Genomic DNA, 23,739 nt, shown 5'->3' on the forward strand with positions numbered 1-23,739 from the left:
TCCTGTTGAGGGTGGAGTGCATCAGTGCCTTCCCTGAGACCCGTCTTTCTGATTGTGTAATGAAACTTCATTCTTAACAGATGGATAGCTATTTAGAGCTGTGGAAGGCAGGGTGTTACCACTGCTTTTGGGAGGAGGCAGGTTGGTATTGGACCCAAATGATGTTTAACATCTCAAAGCGCATTACAGTTTGGTTCCCTGTATGACAATAAATCAGATGTGCTTGTTAGTTCCAGGTTGCTATGTACTACTTTACTTCAAGTTCTTTTCCCATAAAAGTATTTTGCTGAAGTGGGTGTAAAAATACCACTTGGCCTTTTGGCCTAGTTTGTAGAACTAAACATTGCTCAAGCTCTTAAAGGGGAAAGTGGATGGTCTTAGATAGCATCTGTTCCACACTTTGTCTAAACTGGATTCATGTTAATTGTTTTTTTTAATTCACATGACAATGGAAATCCTGTTACAACAATAACATCACAGGTTTTTCATGGGTCTTGATGTCAAAGAGTCATATCCATTGTTAGTCACTGAAAATAATAGACCTAAGTTGGTCAATGTTCATTAATTTCATTGGGTCCGGTTTGAGCATGACTGATATTGGATAAACAACCTGGAAAAGGTTAACTGTAATATCTTTAAATTCCCTTGCTTTGGTAGACTAGGTGACGGGGGCCTTTCCCACTCCTTATCCGTTCCTATTCTATCCCCCTGCTATGCAACATCACAACAGTCAGAGGACCTGGGGAGAAATGGCAAGAGACGTTGTGACTATCTTGTCTCCTAGTGCATTAGGAGTACAGGGCACCCCTCAGTGGATATGACCTAACAGGCCTTGTTTCAGAACTGACAAGAGTTCAGATTTTTGCCACATCTTTTACGAAGAAACTTAGATTGTCTTCACAGAAGACAATGAAAAGCAACATACTTATGCCACATGCTATTAATTTGGGAAGAAACATGGAACAGAGATCACTGTACATTCTCTCCAATGTAGGTTTTATAACTGCATTATAGTTCAGTTTTAAGGAAATGCCAAGCTAAGCCTCATACCCATCAATCAGCCTTCCCCAGCCTAGTACCCCCCACATTTTGGGAGGCTACAGATTCCATCAGTCTTGACTATTGGCCATGCTGGCTGGAGCTGATGGGAGCTGTATTGCAACACCATATTAAAACAGGAGACATTGCACAATGCATAAGTACAATATATTTTTAAAGCATTACAAGCATGTTGTCAGGCCTAGTATAGCTGCCAACATACTGATCCTCCTACTAATTACACACCAGTTTCTCAGTAGCTGTCAGGTCCAGTTAATGGTGACTGACTTTCTGCCTCTGAGGACAGAGTTTTCTCCATAGGAATATAATAAACTGCTATATACCAAGTTGGACCATTGGTGCAGAATTATCTGCTCTGGAACACAGGAAGCATAAGTCTACTGAGTCACACTGTTGGTCCATCTAGCTCAGTATTCTCTACATTGATTGGCAGTGTCTCTCTAGGATTTCAGACGGGACTTCTCCCAGCCCTAATGGAAGTGCAGACAGGTAGAAGTGCCATTGGTTGGATGCTCACTGGCAGTGACCATGGAGAGCCACAAAATGGGGCATTCTGAGGGCAGGGTGGGGAAGGGACAGAGCCAGTCTATAATCCACTGGATCCCAAGCTGGCCCCACTACTGCCACTTGCTGTCACTGGGGACTTCGTATTTTGACTAAGCAATGATGCTAGGGGGAGGCATGCTTTCCCCCCACTGTGCTTTCCTGATCTAAATTGCCCCAAAAGCTGTTGTTCGTTCTACTGGAGAGGAATGCAGGTACCGCCCAGGAACATTAATAGCAGTTTGGGACAGGGATATTTTGATCTGAAAAATAGTTCAGGGGAGAAGGTTAAACATACCCCTCCCATAGCACTACTGCTCCAATCCATATCAAGTCTCGCAGCAGCTGCTTTGAAGATGTAAAAAAACCCAAAAAGCTGGGAGAGCCTATCACCGGTTTCTTGTGTCATGTCAGTTTTGTCCTTAGTGTCTGCAGTGAACACTCTTGTCACTGTTTATGACCACAGCTGTTCTTCATGCCAGCCTTGCCTATCTCCATCCTTGGACCCATGTTACTTGGACTCACAGTTACCTGCCAGTCTTTCTGGCCTTGGATTACCATGTGGGTTAAAGCCCATGGCTTGATTTAGAACTTTGAAAACTACTGGGATGCATATGCGATTTATTGAATTACTGGCTATGATCTCTGGCCTGTTCCAGCTCTCATTTCAGCAGCTCTTACCCATGTAATTTCCCCTCACTGGAACTAACAGAAATTTTGGGGGTTATGTAGAGTTGCTTCCAGACAAACTGTTTATTGAGCATCCATTGAGCACTTGCACAAAGTCTGTATGGAGTTTAGAAGACGTCGGCTATTTATTGAGCATGCCTTCTTATTAGTTTGTGGGGAGGTTATATGATGTTGCATCAGGCAATTGTTATCCCACACTTTCCAGTGCTCTTTCCTTATTGCAAAAAGTCCATAGGGGCAGAGGAGCAAGTTTGTTGCACTTGAGTGCCAAATCAACTTTAGCCGTGCAACATGAAAGTACCTCTAGAGGTGTTGCTGTTAGCTTAGGCACAGTATGAGGCAGCCCAAGGAAGAGCCTTTTCTGTGGTGGCATCTGCTCTATGGAACATCCTCTCCTCTGAAATAAAGCAGGCACTGAGTGTGATGAGCTTTCAATGCCTGCTTAAACCTTCCTGCTTACCCAGACTGGTTTCGAATTCTCAGCTTGGAATATGATATAGTGGGCAGGATTTTACATTGGTTTAACATTTTAATATCTATTTTATCTTACTGTATTTAATTTGTGTTTTGTGAACTGTTCTAGTGTTACTGAAATGAAGAATATCAATATTTTTAAATAAAAATTAAATTAAATACATCTAGACCCTCTTTCTGCCTGAACTTGCATCTTACGAAGGGGCTTGATCCAACAGCCAAGGTCTGACCTTGGCTGGGTTTGTGATGCTTTCCCAAATCCACATCTGTGTGCAGCTATTATGAAAATAAAACATACTGACAACACATCAACAAAGAGTTAGCTACGCAGGCCATTTATTTCAATGGGCAAGCATATTTTACCCAAGCGCTGGATTTTGGCCAGTAATTTATGCTAATCCAACTTGTGGATTTACACCACTGTCAATATACTGGGATGCACAAGAATAGTCCTTTTTATCTGAGCCATCACTAATAAAGAAAATGGATGTGCATGTGCATTTAGGGCAGGGAAAGGCCTATTGTTACGATCTGGCAATCTTGGGCAGTTGTTGAATAAAGACACAACATGTGAACAAACTGCCTATAATAGGTTTGTTACATTATCTTTCCCTCTCTCACTCACTCTAAATAAAAAGGCAAACAAGAGAAAATTCCTCGATAAATCTACAATAGATTTAGAGGGATAAAACAGCTAAATTATGATCAATTTTAAAGATGGAACAAATTACATATTTGATATTTAAGAGAACACTTTCCACTTGCTGAGTATTTTTCTCCAGAATGGTGCAGTAACTATAGGAATTTTATTTGCTTCACACATGCACAAAAATGGATGTTATGAAACTGAAACAATTTATCTTGGATTATAGAGTACTGAGCTGCCTTTTGGATGTAGTGTTGAAAGTCAACTTAACTGGCTACATGGAGATTCTTAACTTGCATAATGGCTGAAATACACCTTGTGAGAGATAGCTAGAGGCAGCAGCAGAACTGGAACATGGCAACATATGGCTGATTCTAGTAGTTGCAAAGGCTGCCTACGGCCACAGCAAGCTAGGCATGATGTAAAAGAGCCTTCAAGCTTTGATCAATGAACAAACTAGTCCCTGGACTCTGCAAATATACTTGTGCTTTTGTTTCTCTGATACAGCCCAGTTCTACTCTGAACCAGTCATTGATCAATCATTCCAGGGAATCTGTGGCTCTTATGGTTTGGGGACCAGTAAACATTTTTTATCCCTCAGAGTTGAGGGCTCCTTAATGTCAGTGAGATGTGTGAAGCCAATGTGACTCAACAGCTCCCAGGATCACAGGATGGTTGCTTTCTTGCAATAAAGAAGACTGGTTTCTGGGAAGGAAAACTGTCATTAAGAGTTTCACAGTAGACCATAACCAGCCCTGACAGCTGTCAAGTCTTTAGCTCTCTTTAGGTCTGATCTAGTGCCCATTGAGCTCAGTGGAAAGACAGCCACTGAACAAAACCCTTGCGACTACATTAAACCATGCACACCTCTCATAGAAGCACACACAGTAGCATCATAGGAATGGCTCTCAGTCTCCTGCCTTTGAATAGGAGTTCAGTTATACTCTTTTAACTATGCATCTGTCCCTCTTTAGCTCAGAGTTAATTCTCTCTCCCTCTCTCTCTCTCTCTCTCTCTCTCTCTCTCACACACACACACACACACACACACACACCACAAGTGTTCAGATTAGTCTTTCAGCCACACAAGATGGGTTTGATGCCAATTTCCTACTTCCTCATTTCCCTCTGTTGGCTTACACTTTAAAGTGACAAATAATTGTAGAGTCCCAAATCCTGTTCCCATCTAGGGTTGCCAGGTCAGAAGCGTCCCAAACCCTGAGATTTCAGGTGTGAGCCCTAGTGATGTCATTAAGCATGATACATTAAGCATCAACCATGGCTTGCAGCATACCACTCAAACAAACAAAAAATCTCTGATTGGAAATTAAGATAGAAATCTTAGCTAAATGAGGGTGTTTCCAGATCCAGCTGAAATGATAGGATCATTTCTTCTCACCTGCTTAGGTAGCCTGGGTAGGGAACATTTAATCTAGCCTACTTGCTTCTTGCAAGAAGGGTTTAAGTACCCTCCGGCTGGGGCAGTCACCAAAAGGCCATTGTAGGAAGAAGGGAGCCTAGTGTTGTGGAGATGTTAGATGGGAGTGCTCAGGTGTAAAGATGGATAACCCTCAAGGCTGCAATTCTAAATACTCTTACTAAGGCCTTAAGCCCCATAGAACTCAATAGGACTTACTTATGAATAGATATGGTTAAGATTGTGTTGTTGGTAAGGCTCAAGTAGGATCCTCGGCAAATATATTTATATAAAAGCAGGATTGGCAACCCCCTGCCTGGAATGCCCTGCCTGCCTTTTAATGTGGCTGCTCCAAACATTTTTATAGAATTGACCCTTCACTGCAGAGTTAGTTTGAGAAATGAGTGAGAGTTAGGAAGATTCTCTACCCTTTCCTGTCTACCCTGTTGGACTGCTATAACCTCACTTTGACAGCCAACCCAATTCTAGTGAGTAATAATTGACAGATAAAAAACATACATGGTTTGGTCTACCTTCACAGGCAGTATCTTGGAAACAACAGCAACTGAAGCCACATTTCCCAGTATGTGAATTCTCTTTTACCACTATTGGGCAAGAAACAAACCATCATGCAAACAACAAGGTGGATCATAAGTAGATTTAAGGGGGTTGAGCTGAGTGCATGGAACCACTGTTGTTGGATGTAAAGGAGTGAGGTCAGAGGTAAATGAAATGCAAATAGAAAAAGAAAAAAACACAGTGATGATTTCCTAAATGCAATACTATACCAACCATGACAAGATTCCTACGAGTAAGGCAGAAAACTCAGCATCCCACAACCGGTCAGGGTTCCCACCAAAAACTTTAAAAAATCCTGGCAACCAGTCAGTCAAAGTCTCACAAATCGCCATGCAGCACAACCTGACCCGGGGGCTGCTGTTAGTGCAGAATGCTATATCACAATTGCTGACATGAGTGAGACTCTGTCAACACATCATACCTCTGCTCTGAAATCTGTACTGGTTGCTGATTTGCTACCAGGCCAAGTTCAAGGTGTGCTTTCGATGTTACGGGTGCCACAAAGTACTTGTGCTCTTGTAAGAAATCACTCCTTAGTGTGGCAGCACCTACGCTTTGGAACTCCCTGCTTATTGACATTAGGCAGGTGCCTTCATTGTGCTCTTTTTGGCATCTTCATTGTAGGCATGTAAAAGCTATTATATTTTTAATCTGTTTTTTACTTATTGTTGGTTTTATTATTTTGAATGTTTTTAAATACTTGTCTTTAACTGTTTTGGCCAATAATTTTAAAGTTTCAATACCTTCTGTAAACCACTTTGAAGTTTTTTTACAATAAAGTGGTATATAAATGTTGTATGTAAAATACATAAATGAATTTCAAATCACTGTGGCCCTTGGGTCTCTTTCCTCTTTTAGGAACAAAAGAATCTGCCTTATACTGACTCAGGCCATTTGGTGCCATCTAGCTCAGTACTGATGACATGCAGGGCCAGTTCTAAAGGGTGGCCAGGTGGGGCCCTGGAGGGTCCCTTGTTATGGTGGGGAAGTAGTGCTCCTGCCGAAGATCACAGGGAAGGAGCTGCCCGCCCACTCGCTGGTGCACCTCTGCCCACTCACTCATTCTCCCCCCACTCGCTCAATCATCCACCGGCCCAAGGGCCACTCTTTATGGTGGGGGAGTAGCACTCCCCTTCTGCCATGGATTGCAGGTTGCCATGGATTGCATGGAGGGAGCTGCCTGCCTGCTCGCTGACCCACCCATGCCTGCTCGCTTGCCCGCCATCCCGAGGGGCCCTTCTTATGGTGGGGGAGTAGCTCTCCCCTTCCATGGCAGGCTCCCTGCTGTGGATTGCAGGGAGGGAGCTGCCAACCCACTAGCCGGCCCATCCACCCGCTTGCTCGCTCCTTCCCTTGGTTGGCCTTCTACCCCTCCAGCTCCCTCACTTGCCCTCCCCCCCCGCCGGCTCCCTTGCTCGCCCTCCCACCCACTTGCTCGCTCAACCTCCCGCCCGACCTCCTGCTCCTCGGCCTGCCTAGTAGGTAGGTAGGTAGGTAGGGTGTGCGTGCATGTGCCAGAGCCCAGGGCAGGCTGGTGCCCAAGGGCCCCGGCATGCTTGGGGCCGGCCTTGATGACATGGACTAGCATTGGCTCTGCAGGATTCCAGTCTTTTCCAGAAAGTGAATTATGGGCCTGTGTATGCAAAGCCGAAAGGCGAAACACCATAAAGCGGGGCCTGCCTGTAGTCTTTTCCAGAAATTGAATTATGGGCCTGTGCATGCAAAGCATATGCCCTACCACTGAGCTACACCCCTTCCCCTGTTTTAAAAAAATGTTTTAAAATTGTTCTTTTCAATTCACTAATGAATTCACAGCAAACCTAGGGCAGATCCACACCATTCATTTAAAGCACATTCAACACATAGTTGAAGTACATGATTCACACCACAGAATCATGGGAACTGTAGTTTGGTAAGAGTGGTAGAAACTATAACTGTGAGGGGGAAGCTATACTTCCAAGGATTCTTTAGGGGAAGTCATGTGCTTTAAATGAGAGTTGGATGTGCTTTAAACGTATTGTGTGGATCTACTTAATAAACTTTGCCTGCATGTAAATTGTTTTAGTTAATTTTTTTAAATGGAAATGAGCTGTAAAGTTTACTGGGTGACCACGGGCTTCATCTCTCTGCCTAATCTGCCCCCAGGGTGAAAATGAAAGAGGGGGGCCATGACCACCCTAAGGAGGAAGGGCACACTTAAAATGTAGAGGAAATAATCATATACAACCATAGTGTGAAAGCAGATACTTATAGGGACATAGTATGAAGAAATATTCATATAAATGTGACTGTCAAAGATGTTTATTATTTACACAACCTGTAAAGATATTTATAGTGCAATCCTACATTTGTTTATTCAGAAGCAAGTCCCAATGTATTCAATGGGGCTTACTCAAATAGGGAAGCGTGCACAGAACTGCAACCTCAAATGATAAGGAACTTCATTCACCCAACCCAAAATTCAGAATCATGTGACTTTAAGCTGTTCTGCAACTGTTCATACTTGTTTTTATGGTTATTGGATTTTAAAGGGATTCATTTCTTATTATGAGCTGCCTTGGTTACCAGTTGGCAACCCTACCTCACAGGGTTGTTGGAAAGACACCACACACACTCACACTGGAGATGTAAAAATACATACACCCCGTATAATAGTTTATTGTCAAAACCAGTTGGTCGTTGCAGAACATTTTTTTTAAAAAAATCAGTATTACTTTCTTACGTAATAAAAGCAGTGATTCCTATGTAAGCCCTGTCTAAGTGTTTTAAAAAATAGGATTGGAGAGGGAGAGAAAGATTTACAACACAAACACAATTCTTTCCTATGTTCATTCAAAAGTCCCATCAATTTACAGCACAATCCTAACTATGTCTACTCAAAAGTAAGTCCTATTGAATTCAATGGGGTTTACTCCGGTTATGTGGGATTAGCATTGCATCTTTACTTCCAAAAAAGCAAGTTCTGGATTAAAGCTTCATATTGGAAAGGTTTTCAGAACAGTGCCATCTTCAACAACCCAGGAAAATGTAAACTTGTTTGACTCCTACACACAATAGAGAAAAAGACTGAAAGCTATATACTTTTTCAACTTATGAGATTTTCAGAAAAGCAGGAAAAAAGTTTTCTGACTTGAAAAGGGGTCTAACTACTGCCTTGTCAATCACAACCCTGTCTTCTCTTATTAGCTGTAAACCTGAAAGGGTGGGATTAGAGCAGCCAGCTACAAGCTCATTTAACTGAAGTTTGGGGGGCTGACATTTTGGTTTATATCTCCTGAAGCAGACCACCTAGATACTTATTTTTTAAAAAAAAATAAAAGCTGAGAGTCTGGAGATTAAGGTGACTCACCCGGAGGCCCACAGAGGACCCCCAAAAACCAGAGTCTCTGAGTGAAAACTGGACACCTGGCAATCCTACTCCAGGGATGTAGGAAGGCATCGTTTCCCATTCTGCCCTGTATTTGTTGCATGCGCCACTGTTTCTGTTCCGCTGGAGTTTGCCTTCTGCCAAAAAAGTATGTTATTTATCTCTCTGTCTGCTGTGGCAGAATTATGTAACATACACAATGTTGTCTTTGCCTTATTCCACCCCAAGGTTTGTAGCTTGGGGTTCTCCTAAGACCATCTCTGTCACTTGAGGCTCAGATAGCCTTGGGTGCACAAAGTGCCTTATACCAACTTCAGTTGGTGGCCTAGCTTCACCCCTATCTGGACAGGGATAACCTGGCTTCAGTTGTCCATGCTCTGGTAACCTCCAAGTTAGATTACTGCAATGTGCTGTACATGGGGCTGCCTTTGAAGACAGTTCGGAAACTGCAGCTTGTGCAAAATGCAGTAGCCAGATTGGTAACAGGGACCAGATGGTTCAAACATATGAAACTGATTCTGGCCCACTTCCATTGGCTGCCTGTATGTTTCCGAGCTCGATTCAAGGTGCTGGTTTTAACCTATAAAGCCTTACACGGATTAGGACCACAATACTTGATGGAACGCCTCTCCCGACACAAACCCACCTGTAGCTCAACATCAAAGGCCCTCCTCCGGGTGCCTATTCCAAGGGAAATTCAGAGGATGGCAAAAAGGGAGAGGGCCTTCTCAGTGGTGGTCCCAAAATTATGGAATGATCTTTATGATGAGTGTGCCTGTCGCCAACACTGTTATCTTTTCGGTGCCAAGTCAAGACTTTACTCTTCTCCCAGGCATTTTAGCATGTATTTTTAAATTGCTTTTTAAAAATGTGTTCTTAAAATTTGTACATTTGTTTTTAATGTTTTTAATTGTTCTAAACCACCCAGAGACCTTCGGCTCTGAGGCAGTATATAAATGCAATAAATAAATAAAATAAATAAAAATTCAAAGGAAATACAATGGAAATGCGGGGGGGAGAAACGTAATCAGTTTGGTATCATTTGCAGATTGAAAACTGACAGCATCTCGTGCCCAGGATGAGAGGCAATAACGGAACTCGGGGATGTGATTAATTCTTGCTTTATTAAGGAAATCTCCACATTGAATTTACTGCGCTTCATGCAAGCCCCTGATCTAACTCACTAGATTCCCTAAGTGCCTATTCCTGCAGCATTGAAAGAAAGTTGACAGAGCGAAGTTTTCCCGCCTCCCCACCCCTTATGAAGGAGGGAGGCGGTCGCGCAGCCTTGCGCTCCTTCGGAGAGATCCCCCTCCCTCCGCCTTTTTCTGTTCCTCCCTCCTTTGCCGTCTGCGTGCTGAAGGGGAGGGGGGTTCCTCTCCCTCTGAGGCACTGACGTCTCTATCCCATGCGAGGGGGGCGGGTGAGTGGAAACTGGACACCGGCTTCTTTATGAGGCTGCTGGGCTGAGGAGGGGTTACGTATCCACTTCTCTCCATCTCCACTTCCATCTCCCCTCCCCGCTGCTCGAAAGGAGGCGTGAGAACTGGCAGGGCTGAGTCCTCGGCCGTTGGAATCCCAAGGTCTCTTACTGCAGACATCTCTCTCTCTCCCCCCTCCTCTTCACTCCCTAACTGCAACTCCTGGAATTCCAAATCCCCCTCCCCACTCTCTCCCACATTGTCTTCAGGATCGCGATCCAAAATCTCGACAGTATCCCCCTCCCCAAGGCTTTCCTCCCTCCACCCCTCAGGTCTGGGTCTTTGGGGGTACTTCTGGTGAAAGTCCCGGACCAAGTCGGGGGCGTAGACGTCCTCCGCATTCTCCCACGACCTTTCCGCCGGGCCGTAGCCCACCCAGTGTATGAGATACTGCAGTCGATTTCTTCTCTTTCTGGAATCCAAGATACTTTCCACTTCGAACTCCGTCTGCCCGTTTATCGCTAGAGGGGCACCTGGTTGCACCTCTGGCCTGAGGGGGCTCGGGGGGGGTTCTTTAGTGAGTAGGGAGCGATGAAAAACTGGGTGCACCTTGAACGTGGGTGGCAGTTTCAACCGGTAGGCTACGGGATTGATTTGCGCCTCCACCTCAAAAGGACCCACCCTCCTGTCTTGTAATTTTCTGTACTTACCCGGCATGGGTAAGAACCGAGTTGATAGCCAGACCTGGTCTCCTACTTGGATCGGGGCTCCCTCCTGGCGGTGCTGGTCCGCTACACGTTTGTAATTCTCCTTGGCCTCGTCCAACTGGGCCCGCAATAGCTGCTGCATAGCCTGTAATTCCTGGACGAAATCCTCGGCCGCCGGCACCATCAGCATTTCGCGGGAGCTAGGGAAGGCCTTGGGGTGAAACCCATAGTTTGCGAAGAAGGGTGTTTGGCGTGTGCTGGAGTGCAAGGCATTATTATAGGCAAACTCTGCTAGATGCAAGTAAGACTTCCAGTCATTTTGCTGATATGAGATATAGCAGCATAAATACCCTTCCAGGATCGAGTTGAGGCGCTCCGTCTGCCCATCGGTCTGGGGGTGATGCGAGGACGACATCTTTAGCTCCATGCCTAGCTGCTTCCACAGAGCTCTCCAGAACTTGGTGCTAAACTGAGTCCCTCAATCTGAAACTATGCTGTCGGGCAATCCGTGCAAGTGGTATACCTCTCTCACGAACAGTTTAGCCGTTGCTTCTGTGCTTGGTACTCCTGTGCACGGCAGGAAATGAGCCATCTTAGTTAGAGTGTCTACCACCACCAGGATGGTCGACATCGCTTGGGAGTCAGGGAGATCTGTTATAAAGTCCATCGAAAGCGCCTTCCAGGGGACCTGCGGTGTGGCCAAAGGTTCAAGTAACCCAGCTGGTTTCCCCGGCGCGTGCTTTGTCCTCAAACAGACTGGGCAGGTCTGGACGTAGTTCTCTATTTCTTCCCTCATTTGCGGCCACCAAAAATCCCTGGCGACCATTTGGATGGTTTTGAAAATGCCAAAGTGGCCTGCCACCGGGGAGTTGTGGCACTGCCTCAACACCCGGGTCCTTATCTCTCCAGGAGGCACATACCTCGCTGATCGGTAGCACAAGAGTCCATTGCTTTCATGTAATCCGCTCTCCTTTTTGGCAGGTAGATCCAAGTCAGCCAGACATTGTCGCGCGTAATGGTCTTTTGCTTGAGCTTCTTTAAGTTCCTTTTCCCAGGATTCTTGACACGCACCCGCGAACACTCTCTCTGGGGGGATGATGTATTGTTGAACATTTGGGGCTTTCTCTTCCAAATATCCCGGCAGTCAGGAGAGAGCATCAGCCCTCTGGTTCTTGGCTTGGGGGTAGTAAGTAATCCGGAAGTTAAACCTAGAGAACAACTGTGCCCACCGTATCTGTCGTTGGTTCAACTTCCTAGCTGTCTGCAAGCTCTCGAGGTTCTTATGGTCCGATCTAACCTCAATTTGGTGTTGGGCCCCGTCCAGGTACTGTCTCCAGTGTGTGAATGCTTCTTTAATCACAAGGAGCTCTTTTTCCAAAACAGTGTAATTTTGCTCAGGGTCCGTTAGCTTCCTTGAAAAGTATGCGCAGGGGCACAGTCCCCCTCCTTCCTCTCCCTGTTGTAACAAAATTCCTCCGATGGCAAAGTCTGAGGTGTCGCACTCCACTATATAGGGTTGCGTGGGGTCGGTGAACTTCAGGATCGGCTCTTCCGAGAAGCGCTTCTTTAATTCCTCGAAGCCCTTCGTGGCCTCTGCCATCCACCGGAATGCCTTCTTTCCCCGTAGGCAGTCCGTCACTGGGGCCGTCAGCTTGGAGAAGCCCGGAATGAACTTCTGGTAATAGTTAGTGAATCCCAGGAAGCGTTGGACATCTTTCTTGGTTTTAGGCTGACTCCATTCCAACACACAGCTCACTTTTCATGGATCCATCTCTATCCCCTCCGGGGAGATTCGGTATCCTAAGAAATCCAAAGCAGTCAGATCAAAGCCACACTTCTCGAGCTTCACGTACAGCCTGTTCTCCCTCAGTCTCTGTAGCACTGTTTTTACATGTCTTTCGTGATCCTGTGGGTCTTTGAAAATATCAAGATGTCATCCAGATGAATGATAACGTAGGAGTCTAGGAGGTCTCAGAACACTTGGTTCATGAACTTCTGGAACACTCCAGGGAAAACGGACAATCCGAACAGCATCACTAGGTATTCAAACTGACCCTGCGAGGTAAGAAATGCGGTCTTCCATTCATGGCCTTGCTTCATCCGCACCAGGTTGTACGCTCCTCTCAGATCCAGCTTGGTAAAAACCTTGACCGAACGCAACCGATCCAGCAGTTCTGGAATGAGGGGCAGGGGGTAGCTGTTAGGTATAGTGATTTGATTTAATGCGTGGTAGTCATGGCACGGCCGGAGCTCCCCCCCTTTTTTCTTGATGAACAGCAAAGGCGCTGCCGCAGGTGACTGTGAGGGTCGAATGAACCCTCGCTTCAGGTTCTTCTCCAGGAACTCCCGTTGTGCCTCTCTCTCTGTCTCCGTGAGTGAGTAAATTCTCCCTGCCGGGATGCTAGCACCCGGGACTAGGTCTATGGTGCAGTCATACAGGCGATGTGGGGGTAGGTTCTCCGCTTCCCGCTCATCGAACACGTCCTGGAATTCTTTATACTTGTCTGGCAACACCACTCCCTCGGGGCTTTGTTCGGTCCCGGCCAGAATGGCTCCTGTCGTCGGGGGTTGGCAATTCTCATGGCAATACTGGGAAGTAAATACCACCACCGCTTCCTCCCAATGGATCTGAGGTCCATGTTTCGCCAACCACGGCATCCCCAGGATCACTGAGAAACTTGAGAGATGAGACACATAGAACGAAATAGTCTCTGAATGCCCTGGGATTTCCATCTCCAATTCTTGAGTCGCGCGTGTCACACCCCCGGACTTCAAAGGCCTTCCGTCAATGGTCTCCACAGCTAAAGGCTTTTCTAGCTCCCAGGTGCGGATCGCGTAGCGGGTCACCAACTCTGCATCCATAAAACAAGTGGATGCCCCACTGTCTATCATGGCTTCTGTCTTAAAACTTCCCCCCTTGGGCATCGTAATCCTAACAGGCAATATCAGGACCCCCCGCGAGGGGGGTTGTGTCACTGCAGGCCTTTTGACAATAGCGGCCCCCAACCCTCCGGCCTCTTCGAGAGCTGGGTTGTTCAGTTTCCCGACGGCTCGGGCTTTCCCACCTTCGCCCCACAATTCCAGGCTAGATGCCCAGGTTTAGCGCAATACAGACAGAGATTCTCTCTCCGCCTCTCCTTCTCCTCGTCCATCAGGCGCTGTCGAACCCCTCCCAACTGCATGGGTTCCTCTCCGCTGGGGGACGGGGGTGTCGGTCCTGGTGCGTTGTGGCTTCGGGATGCTGGTATGGGAACAGGGTATCAAGGCGCCTCATGTCTTTTCTCCAGTCGTCGTCCCTCCAGCCGGTGGTCTATCTGCAGGCACACACGGATCAGGTCTCTCAGAGTGTCTGGGGGTGTCATTCGGGCCAGTTCATCTAGGATTTCTGGGCTCAGTCCACTTCGGTACAAATACATGTGCGCGGGATCATTATAGTCGGTCTCTTGGGCCAGGAGTTTGAATGTATTGGTGTAGCTCACCACTGATCCTCTCTCCTGTCAAAGCGCGCCCAGCTTCCTCGCCGCTGTCTCCTTCCTCTGGGGGTCCTGGAACATCTCTCCCATGGCGGTCTTGAACCCGGCGTATACCCCCAGTAGCGGGTCGGCCCTGATTAGGTAGGGGGTTGCCCACTTCGCGGCCTCTCCTTCCAAGAGGCTAATGACGAAGGCCACCTTGGCTTCGTCCGTCGGGAAGTCCGCCCGGTGCACCTGCATGTAAAGTTCACATTGGGCCAGGAACGTGGCAAACTGATCACTCTGCCCTGCATATCTCGCGGGTAATCCTACAGGAGTCTTGACTGGAGCTGCAGCGGCACTGGGAGGCACTGCCTGGAGCTGGACGACTGCCGCCCTCAAGGCTTGGTTGTCAGCCTACAGGGTCTGCGTCGCGGCCCGAAGGTTCTGATTCTCTGTTTGTAGAGCTAGGAAGTTCATCTGCAGCGCCTGTAAATCCGCTTGCAACGACTCGAGGGAGATCCCTCCTGCAGCTCCCAGATTCATCTTGTATTCGGCAAGTTGCTGGGGGCTTGAGAGATCCGAAGGTGGCTCTGTCAAGCTCTCGTGCCCAGGATGAGAGGCAATAACGGAACTTGGGGATGTGATTAATTCTTGCTTTATTAAGGAAATTTCCACATTGAATTTACTGCGCTTCATGCAAGCCCCTAATCTAACTCACTAGATTCCCTAAGTGCCTATTCCTGCAGCATTGAAAGAAAGTTTCCCGCCTCCCCACCCCTTATGAAGGAGGGAGGCAGTCGCGCAGCCTCGCGCTCCTTCGGAGAGGTCCCCCTCCCTCCGCCTTTTTCTGTTCCTCCCTCCTTTGCCGTCTGCGTGCTTGAGGGGAGTGGGGTTCTTCTCCCTCTGAGGCACTGACGTCTCTATCCCGTGCGAGGGGGGCGGGTGAGTGGAAAATGGACACCGGCTTCTTTATGAGGCTGCTGGGCTGAGGAGGGGTTACGTATCCACTTCTCTCCATCTCCACTTCCATCTCCCCTCCCCGCTGCTCGAAAGGAGGCGTGAGAACTGGCAGGGCTGAGTCCTCGGCCGTTGGAATCCCAAGGTCTCTTACTGCAGGCATATCTCTCTCTCCCCCCTCCTCTTCACTCCCTAACTGCAACTCCTGGAATTCCAAATCCCCCTCCCCACTCTCTCCCACATCGTCTTCAGGATCCCGATCCAAAATCTCGACACAGCAACAGTGAATACCAATTCTGTTTGTTGGATTGATTTCTGTTCCAGGTATGGGAGGAATAAGTGAACACCAGCAATTTCCACTCCTCTTTTCAACGGAATCCTCCAACATCCCTACTTGACTCACATAATTGCGGCAGTAGTTTGAGAGATACAGCTATATTAAAGAACTGGAACATGGCAACATTTGGCTATCCCAATAATGATAATATCTGAAATGATTACCAATTTAAAACATACCTGAGAGAGCTTCTATTCCAGATTGCCATTTAAAAAGTGTTCCTGTTCCTTCCTGTGCATTTAACAACAAACAGTCTTAGAAATTAAGCAGGTGAAGTGAAGCTTTTCTTCTCACCATTTTATCTCTGGAAAACTTCCCCTGTTTAAATTCTGGGCAATAGGCTGCTACAAAATGCATAGAGAAAAGACCAGTAAAACAGAGAGAAAAAAGTAAAGCTTTCCCCTCACCAAAGCAGAGGCCTTCTTGTTAGACCAAGGAATGGTTGTTTGGCTGTGTACACAGACTATACATTTAGAGCACACTCACCGGCCAAAAGGAAGAAGAAAAGAATCTGGGGAGCTGTAGTTTGCTAAGGATGCTGGGAATAGGGTTGTCAGGTCTCTGCTTTTTGCCTGTAGACTCCAGATTTTGGGGGTTCTTGCCAGATCCCAGGGTGAGTCACCCCAATCTCCAGACTCTGAGGTTTCATTTTAAAAAATTAAGTTTCTAGGTAGTCTGGTTCAAGAGATATACACCAAAAAGTCAGCCCCCCTCCCCAATGTTAGTTAAATAATCTCATAGCTGGCTGCTCAAACCCTGCCCTTTCAGGTTTGTAGCCAATAAGTGAAGTTAGAGGTGTGATTGACAAGGGATTTGTTGATCTCCAGGCAACAGCTAGAACCCATTGCAAGTCCAGAAAACTGTTCTTTTTTCCTGCTTGTCTGAAAATCTCATAAATTGAGTAAGTTTATAGCTTTCAGTAGCAACAAAGGTCCCTTTCTCTGTGTGTACAGGAGATGTAGAACAAAAAATCACAGCAGGATCTTGGCAGGCAATTGTTGACGGTAAACAATTTTAGATATGATTACAATAAAAGTGTACATGCAGAGTTTTTTTAAATTACTTGCAAAGCTAGCATATTATACATTTTAACTTTCAAATAATTTTTAAACAGAAATTTTAAAGAAGTGTACATGCAGTTTATGATTCCATTACAATGTGTTATACCTTTCTAATCATGAGGAGTCAAACAAGTTCAAATTTTCCTGGGCTGTTGAAGAGGGTAGTTTATTTGTCTAATTCTTAGCCTGTTTTGAAATCCTTCCTAATATGAAGCTTTAATCCTACACTCGCTTTTCAGGGAGTAAAGTTGCAATGCTAATCCCACCTACTGGGAGTAAACCCCATTAAATTCAATAGAACTTACTTGAGTAGACATGGTTAAGATTGTGCTGTAAATCAATGGGGCTTTTGAGTGAACATAGAAAAGGATTGTGTTTGTGTTGTAATTTTTTCTCTCCCTCTCCGATCCTATTTTTTAAAGCAATTAGGCAGGGCTTACCTAGGTGTCACTGCTTTTATTTGGTAAAAAAGTAATACTGATTTTTTTTTAAAAAAAAATGTTCTACAATTAGCAACTGGTTTTGACAATAAACTATTATACGGGGTGTATTTTTACATCTCCAGTGCATGTGTATATGAAGCTTTTCCAACAACCCTGTGCCAAGTTCAAGGTTCTACTTTTGGTGTACAAAGCCCTATACAGCTCGGGACCAGGATACCTGAAAGACCATCTTACCCCTTATATACCCAGTTGATCACTGCGCTCTGCAGGTGAGGGCCTCCTGCAGATACCATCTGATCAGGAGGTCCATTCCACACAACATATGAAATGGACCTTTAGTGTGGCGGCACCTACCCTGTGGAATTCCCTGCCCTTGAATATTAGGCAGGCACCATCTCTGCTATCTTTTCGGCGCCTTTTGAAGACTTTCTTCTTTCAACAAGCCTTTTAAGTTCTCTTTCAACAAGCCTTTTAAGTTGAGACCTATCCCAGTCTGTGTCTGTTTTAGAATTGCTTGTTAATGTTTTTTTTAAATATGTTTTTAACCCTTTTTTAAATATGTTTTTAAATCTTTTTTAAAAAAATGTTTTTAATGTTGTCTTGTTTTAATGTATTTTAAGGTCTGTTTTTATGATGTTTTAAAGTGTTTTTAGCATTTCTGTTTGCTGCCCTGGGCTCCTGCTGGGAGGAAGGGTGGGATATAAATCAAATAATAAACAAACAAACAAACAAATAAATGTAGGGTTGCTGACTGGAACCCAAGGCAGTTCACAACAAGAACTTTAAATCCAATTACCATAAAAAGAAGTATAAAACAGTTGCAAAACAGCATAACCTGGCATAATTCTAAATTTTGGGTTGACTGAGTGAAGTTCCTTGTCATTTGAAGTTGCAGTTCTGTGCACGCTTCTCTTTTGAGTAAGTCCCACTTAATAAATTGGGACTTGCTTCAGAGAATATATGCACAAGATTGCACTATAAATATCTTTAAAGGTTGTGTAAATAATAAACATATTTGACAATCATTCTTATATAAATATTTCTTCATACTATGTCCCGATAAGTATCTGCTTTCACACTATGGTTGTACATGATTATTTCCTCTACATTTTAAGTGTGCCCTTCCTCCTTGGGCTGGTCATGGTCCCCCTCTTTCTTTTTCACCGTGAGGGGCAGATTAGGTTGAGAGATGGTGAGTAGCCCATGGTCACCCAGTAAACTTTACAGCTCATTTCCATTTTTAAAAATTAATTAAAACAATTTACATGCAGGCAAAGTTTATTAAGTAGATCCACACAATACGTTTAAAGCACATCCAACTCTCATTTAAAGCACATGACTTCCCCTAAAGACTCCTCAGAAGTATAGCTTCCCCCTCACAGTTATAGTTCCTACCACTCTTACCAAACTACAGTTCCCATGATTCTGTGGCGTGATTCATGTACTTCAACTATGTGTTGAATGTGCTTTAAATGAATGGTGTGGATCTGCCCTAGGTATGATGTGCATTCATTAGTGAATTGAAAAGAACAATTTTAAAACTTTTTTTAAAAACAGGGGAAGGGGTGTAGCTCAGTGGTAGGGCATATGCTTTGCATGCACAGGCCCATAATTCAATTTCTGGAAAAGACTACAGGCAGGCCCCGCTTTCTGGTGTTTCGCCTTTCGGCGTTGCACTAATGCGGCGGCTTTCAATTCCGGAAAGTCCCCGCTTTAAGGCGCTTGTTCCGCTTTTACGGCGGTTTTTTTCGTCACGTGCCATTTTCACATCATTTTCGCGCAATGCGCACCATTTTCAATGGGTTCTGCTTTTCGGCGGTATCCGCTTTTTGGCAGCCGTCCGGAACAGAACCTGCCGTATAAGCGGGGCCCACCTGTATTGCCTGAAATCCTGCAGAGCCAATGCTAGTCCACGTCATCAGTACTGAGCTTGATGGTACCAAATGGCCTGACATGGTGTAAGGCAGATTTCTTTGTTCCTAAAAATGGAAAGACACCAAGGGTCACATTAACTTTAAATTTTATTTATGTATTTTATTTACAACATTTATATACAGCTTTATTGTAAAAAAATCTCAAAGCAGTTTACAGAAAGAATTAAAACCATTAAATTATTGGCCAAAACAGTTAAAGAGAGGTATTTAAAAACATTCAAAATAATAAAACCAACAATGAGTTAAAACCGGGGGGGGGGGACAATAGCTTCTACATGCCTGGGTAGGCTTGCCTAATAAACATGTTTTTAGAAGGTGCTAATAAGAATAGAATGAAGGTGTCTGCCTAATGTCAATAGGCAGGGAGTTCCAAAGCGTAGGTGCTGCCACACTAAAGGACTGATTTCTTACAAGAGCAGAACAAGTACTATCTGGCACCTGTAACATGGAAATCACACCTTGAACTTGACCTAGTGGCAAATTGGCAACCAGTGCAGATTTCAGAGCAGAGGTATTATGTGCTGATAGTGTCTCACTCATTTCAGCAATCATGCCATAGCATTCTACACTAACTGCAGCCCCCGGGTCAGGTTGTGCTGCATGGGGATTTCTATGACTTTGGCTGACTGGCTGCCAGGATTTTTTTAGTTTGGGTTTTTGGTTAGGAATCCTGGCTGGTTTCTGGTGGGATGCTGAGTTTTCTGCCTTACTCATAGGAATCTTGTGATTAGTATGGTATTGCATTGAGGAAATCAGCACTGTCTTTTCTTTTTCTATCTACATTTCATTTATCTTTAATCTCACTCCCTTTCATCCATAGAAGCAACAACAGTGGTTCCATACACTCCGCTCAACCCCATTAAGCCCACTGATGGTGCACCTTTTTGTTTGCATGACAGTATGTTTCTTTCCCAGTAGTGGGGAAAGAGAATTCACATACTGGGCAGCGTGGCTGCAATTGTTTTTGTTCCCAAGCTGCTGCCTATGAAGGTAGATCAAACCATGTGCGTTTTCTCTCTGTCAATTATTATTCACGGAAATTGGGTTGGCTGTCAAAGTGAGTTTATAGCAGCCCTGAGTGCTTCCATCCTACTCCTGAGTGCTTCCATCCAACATCTCCACAACACTAGGCTCCTTTTTTCCTACAATGGCCTTCTGGTGACTATTCTGGCCTGAGGGCACTTAAACCCTTTTTTCCAGAAGCAAATTGGCTAGATTAAATGTTCCCCACCCAGGCTCCATCTTTTAGCTAAGGTTTCTATCTTAATTTGCAATCAGAGAAATGTTTTTGTTTGAATTGTATGCGCCAAGCAACTGGGGTTAATGTTTAATGTATCATGCTTAATGACATCACTCGGGCCCGCTTCATAACATCACTTAGGCCTGCCCCTATGACATCACCAGGGCCTGACCCCAAAATATCAGGGTTTTGGAAGTGTCTTACCTAGCAACCCTACCCTGGAGTTGAGCCAAGCTGATCACACATGATAAGGACTTATAGTGTAAGCCTAACCATGCCTAAGTCAGACCCATGAATGCAGAATCCAACTTTCCATTTTTAAAGGTTTAATTTAACAAAGAAAGATTGTGAAAAGCAGCAAATACAGTGATTTCTGTGGAGCAATGCTCTTCATCCTCTTCCATGCAGGTAAGCTCAATCACTAGTGCTGGACTGGAGCTGATACAAGTATATCAACGCAGGAGTATGTCTGTCACATTTTTTTCCTGATGTGGGACTGTGACCCTTAGGTTAGCTGATCAGCCTTAAAGCATGAGATTGTGCAGTATCATAAAGTTTGTGCTTTTGGCAAACCTTTGGGCTCAATCTAAATATTAAAATACCATTCTTTTTTCCTCTTTGGTTTACTTGACTGGATCAACAACTGTGAACAAAAGTTGGGAATTTTAAGGTTGCTACTCTGTTCTCCCCTGACAGAGGCTTTGTGCTTGTCACAACACAAAGATGGGTCATGTCCAGAAGTTCAACAGGTGCAGCTTGTGCTCGGCATCATGATGTCACGAGAGCAGATTATGCACCTACTGATTTTCTGTCATGCAGCTGTTAAAGGCATAGTACAGCTGTTGGGGAGTAGTACAGTTGTCAGAAAAAAGAGCATCCTTTGGAAATGCTGACGCCAAGAGAGAGAGAGCCAAAATCCTCCTTTTTAAAATCTAAACTTGGCACAAATCCAGAAAGGCACTATAGCCCAAAACAAACTTTTGCTCTGTTCTTGACTGTTCCACCTCCATAAAGAGAGCAAGTGAAGAAATTGTAATGCACCCTGTGACTCTTCCCCTTTGAACTGAAAGGGATCAGATGACCACATAAGTAATATTTGGTTGCTTACATCACATGTCTATCCAGAAGTAAGTCCCACTGAATTCAAGGGCCAGTGGGGCTTACTCCCAGATAAGTGGGTATAGGGTTGCAGTGCAGGTTGTCAAATGGATTCATCATACTAGCCAAATGGGCTATCTGATTTCTGACCAGCCTCTGAGTGGCATAGGGTTACTTAATTCTGACTCATTTCTGCTTTGACGTCACAGTGTTTGTCATATACTGCTGAGAATCCTCAACATTGGCATACGCATAAAAATGGTTTGCAGCCATTTGACAGATGCTCCATTGTAAGAGCTAAGCTTGTCAGTGTCTGCATGGGAGACCCATGTAGGGTGCCCTGAATAGGGCTGCCAACTGACCAGAAAACAATATGGCGTGACCTCAGAAGCTTGGTGCACAGGCAGCAGCAGGTGAAGGTTTCCTGGAAACGTTATCATCTGATGATATTAACTACACAAGTATATCTGCCAGTTTAAACATTGACAACTTTAATACTACACTTCTAATTGTTAGGTGTTCAATAACATGGATATGTTGATGTTTATTGTACTGTTGAAGTGAGCTGACGGGTGATTTTTTTCCCCTTTTCCCTTCTTGTTTTTCTTTTCTTTTTTCTGTTTTTCCCTTTTTTGTTTCCTTAATAAATTTGCATTAAGAAATAAAATAAAGCAGGATATAGCTGCAAGAAATAAATATTGAGAAAGAAGTTTTTCCTAAGTGATCTGAATTTTTACATGAAGTTTTCCTAGGAGCCATTGCCCCCTCACATGGAAAGCTTTATCCCTAACTCTACATCTATGGAGACTGTTTTCCGTTACTCACTGGAGAGGGCTTGGCACTCTGCACATGTTCAAAGTCACTCTCTTATACTTCCCATAAGCCAGGCTTCCATTCTGATACTGAACGCTGGTTATAGAGCTAAGCCCTGTTGAGCCTCTGATCAAACTAAGCTCTGTTCAAACTGCAAGTGCAAATTACAACATTATGGGGTTTCACACACTGTTTCACTTCACAGCTCTTTGGAATATATCCTCTCAAGTCCATCGAACCTCTGTATTTTCTCGAAAGCCTCTAAAATCCTTCCTTTGAACTTTTTGGTTGGGTTTCCTTGTTCTTTTCTACTGCTGAATTTGCTGGGTTTTCTAATTACTGTTAGTGTGTAGGATCAGTGAACTAAATGCCCTATCAATTACAACTTCCTATTTACAGTTTAATAGAGATGGTTGTTCTTAATTTGATGGCTGTTCTTTGTTCGAAAAGTCAACTGGAATCTTATATTCAGTTCCTGTGGGAAAGGGAAAAAAACATGTTGCCCTTTTATACAAATGCAAACATTCCTAGGAGATACATTCCCCTCATGACTAGTGCATTACATTTCACAGTTTTAGGATGAAAACACCAGCTTTTTGTCTAGTCTATTCTCAGAAAGTGATTCAAATTATTTAAAGGGAACAGATAGCTTTTTCATTCCCATGAAGATTAATGTGTTGGAAGTGTACAGTGCACATATTCTCATAGCAGCATCTTCACAGTAGCCTTGTCATGCAGACCAGTAATGTTATCCACATTGCAGGGATGGGGAGCCCATGGCCCTCCAGCTACTCCGATTCCCATCAACTCTAGCCAAGATGGGCAGCAGTCAGAGATAAGGGGAACTGTAAGCCAACAGTATCTGGAAAGCCATGGGTTTCCCATCTCTGCCATAATGCATACCTGCTCTTGCGTTAGCCTTAGGCAAACTGTTGTCCTTGGCTGGCTTGTTGAGTTAAGGGCTTCACATCTTACATTCTTAGCTCTCTCTCTCTCTCTCTCTCTCTGTGTGTGTGTGTGTGTGTGTGAGAGAGAGAGAGAGAGAGAGAGAGAGAGAGAGCATCTGAATTATCTGTAGGAGAAGAGCTGTTACAGTTTCCAGGAATATAAAACAAGACACTATCATTTTCTTTCCCTTTCCATAGAGGCCATCACGCTGCTTACCTAAATAATCCAAAAAGGGCTGCAGACAGCGATTTCTTGAGCAGAATAATGACAGTTTAATCTTTACATATCTGAAAAGCAGCTATTTGTAAGCTGCAGATGTCCAAGCTTTTGGCAGAAGTAGCTTTCTGCGTGATGTGTGCTACAGACTAAATCATCTCTCTTTTGAAATAAAGTGCATATTGTAACTTTGTTCTTTCCTGTTATCTCTTGTCTATCCCTGCTGAGTTATATGCAGAATGTTGATCCCTTTTTGAAACACACACACACACACACACACCCCTAAGCTACCTGTAGTCGGTCAACAGTGCATAGTGCATCCAATTCAAACTTAG

The sequence above is a fragment of the Rhineura floridana genome, chromosome 6, assembly GCF_030035675.1.
Source record: "Rhineura floridana isolate rRhiFlo1 chromosome 6, rRhiFlo1.hap2, whole genome shotgun sequence".
Lineage (NCBI taxonomy): Eukaryota > Metazoa > Chordata > Lepidosauria > Squamata > Rhineuridae > Rhineura > Rhineura floridana.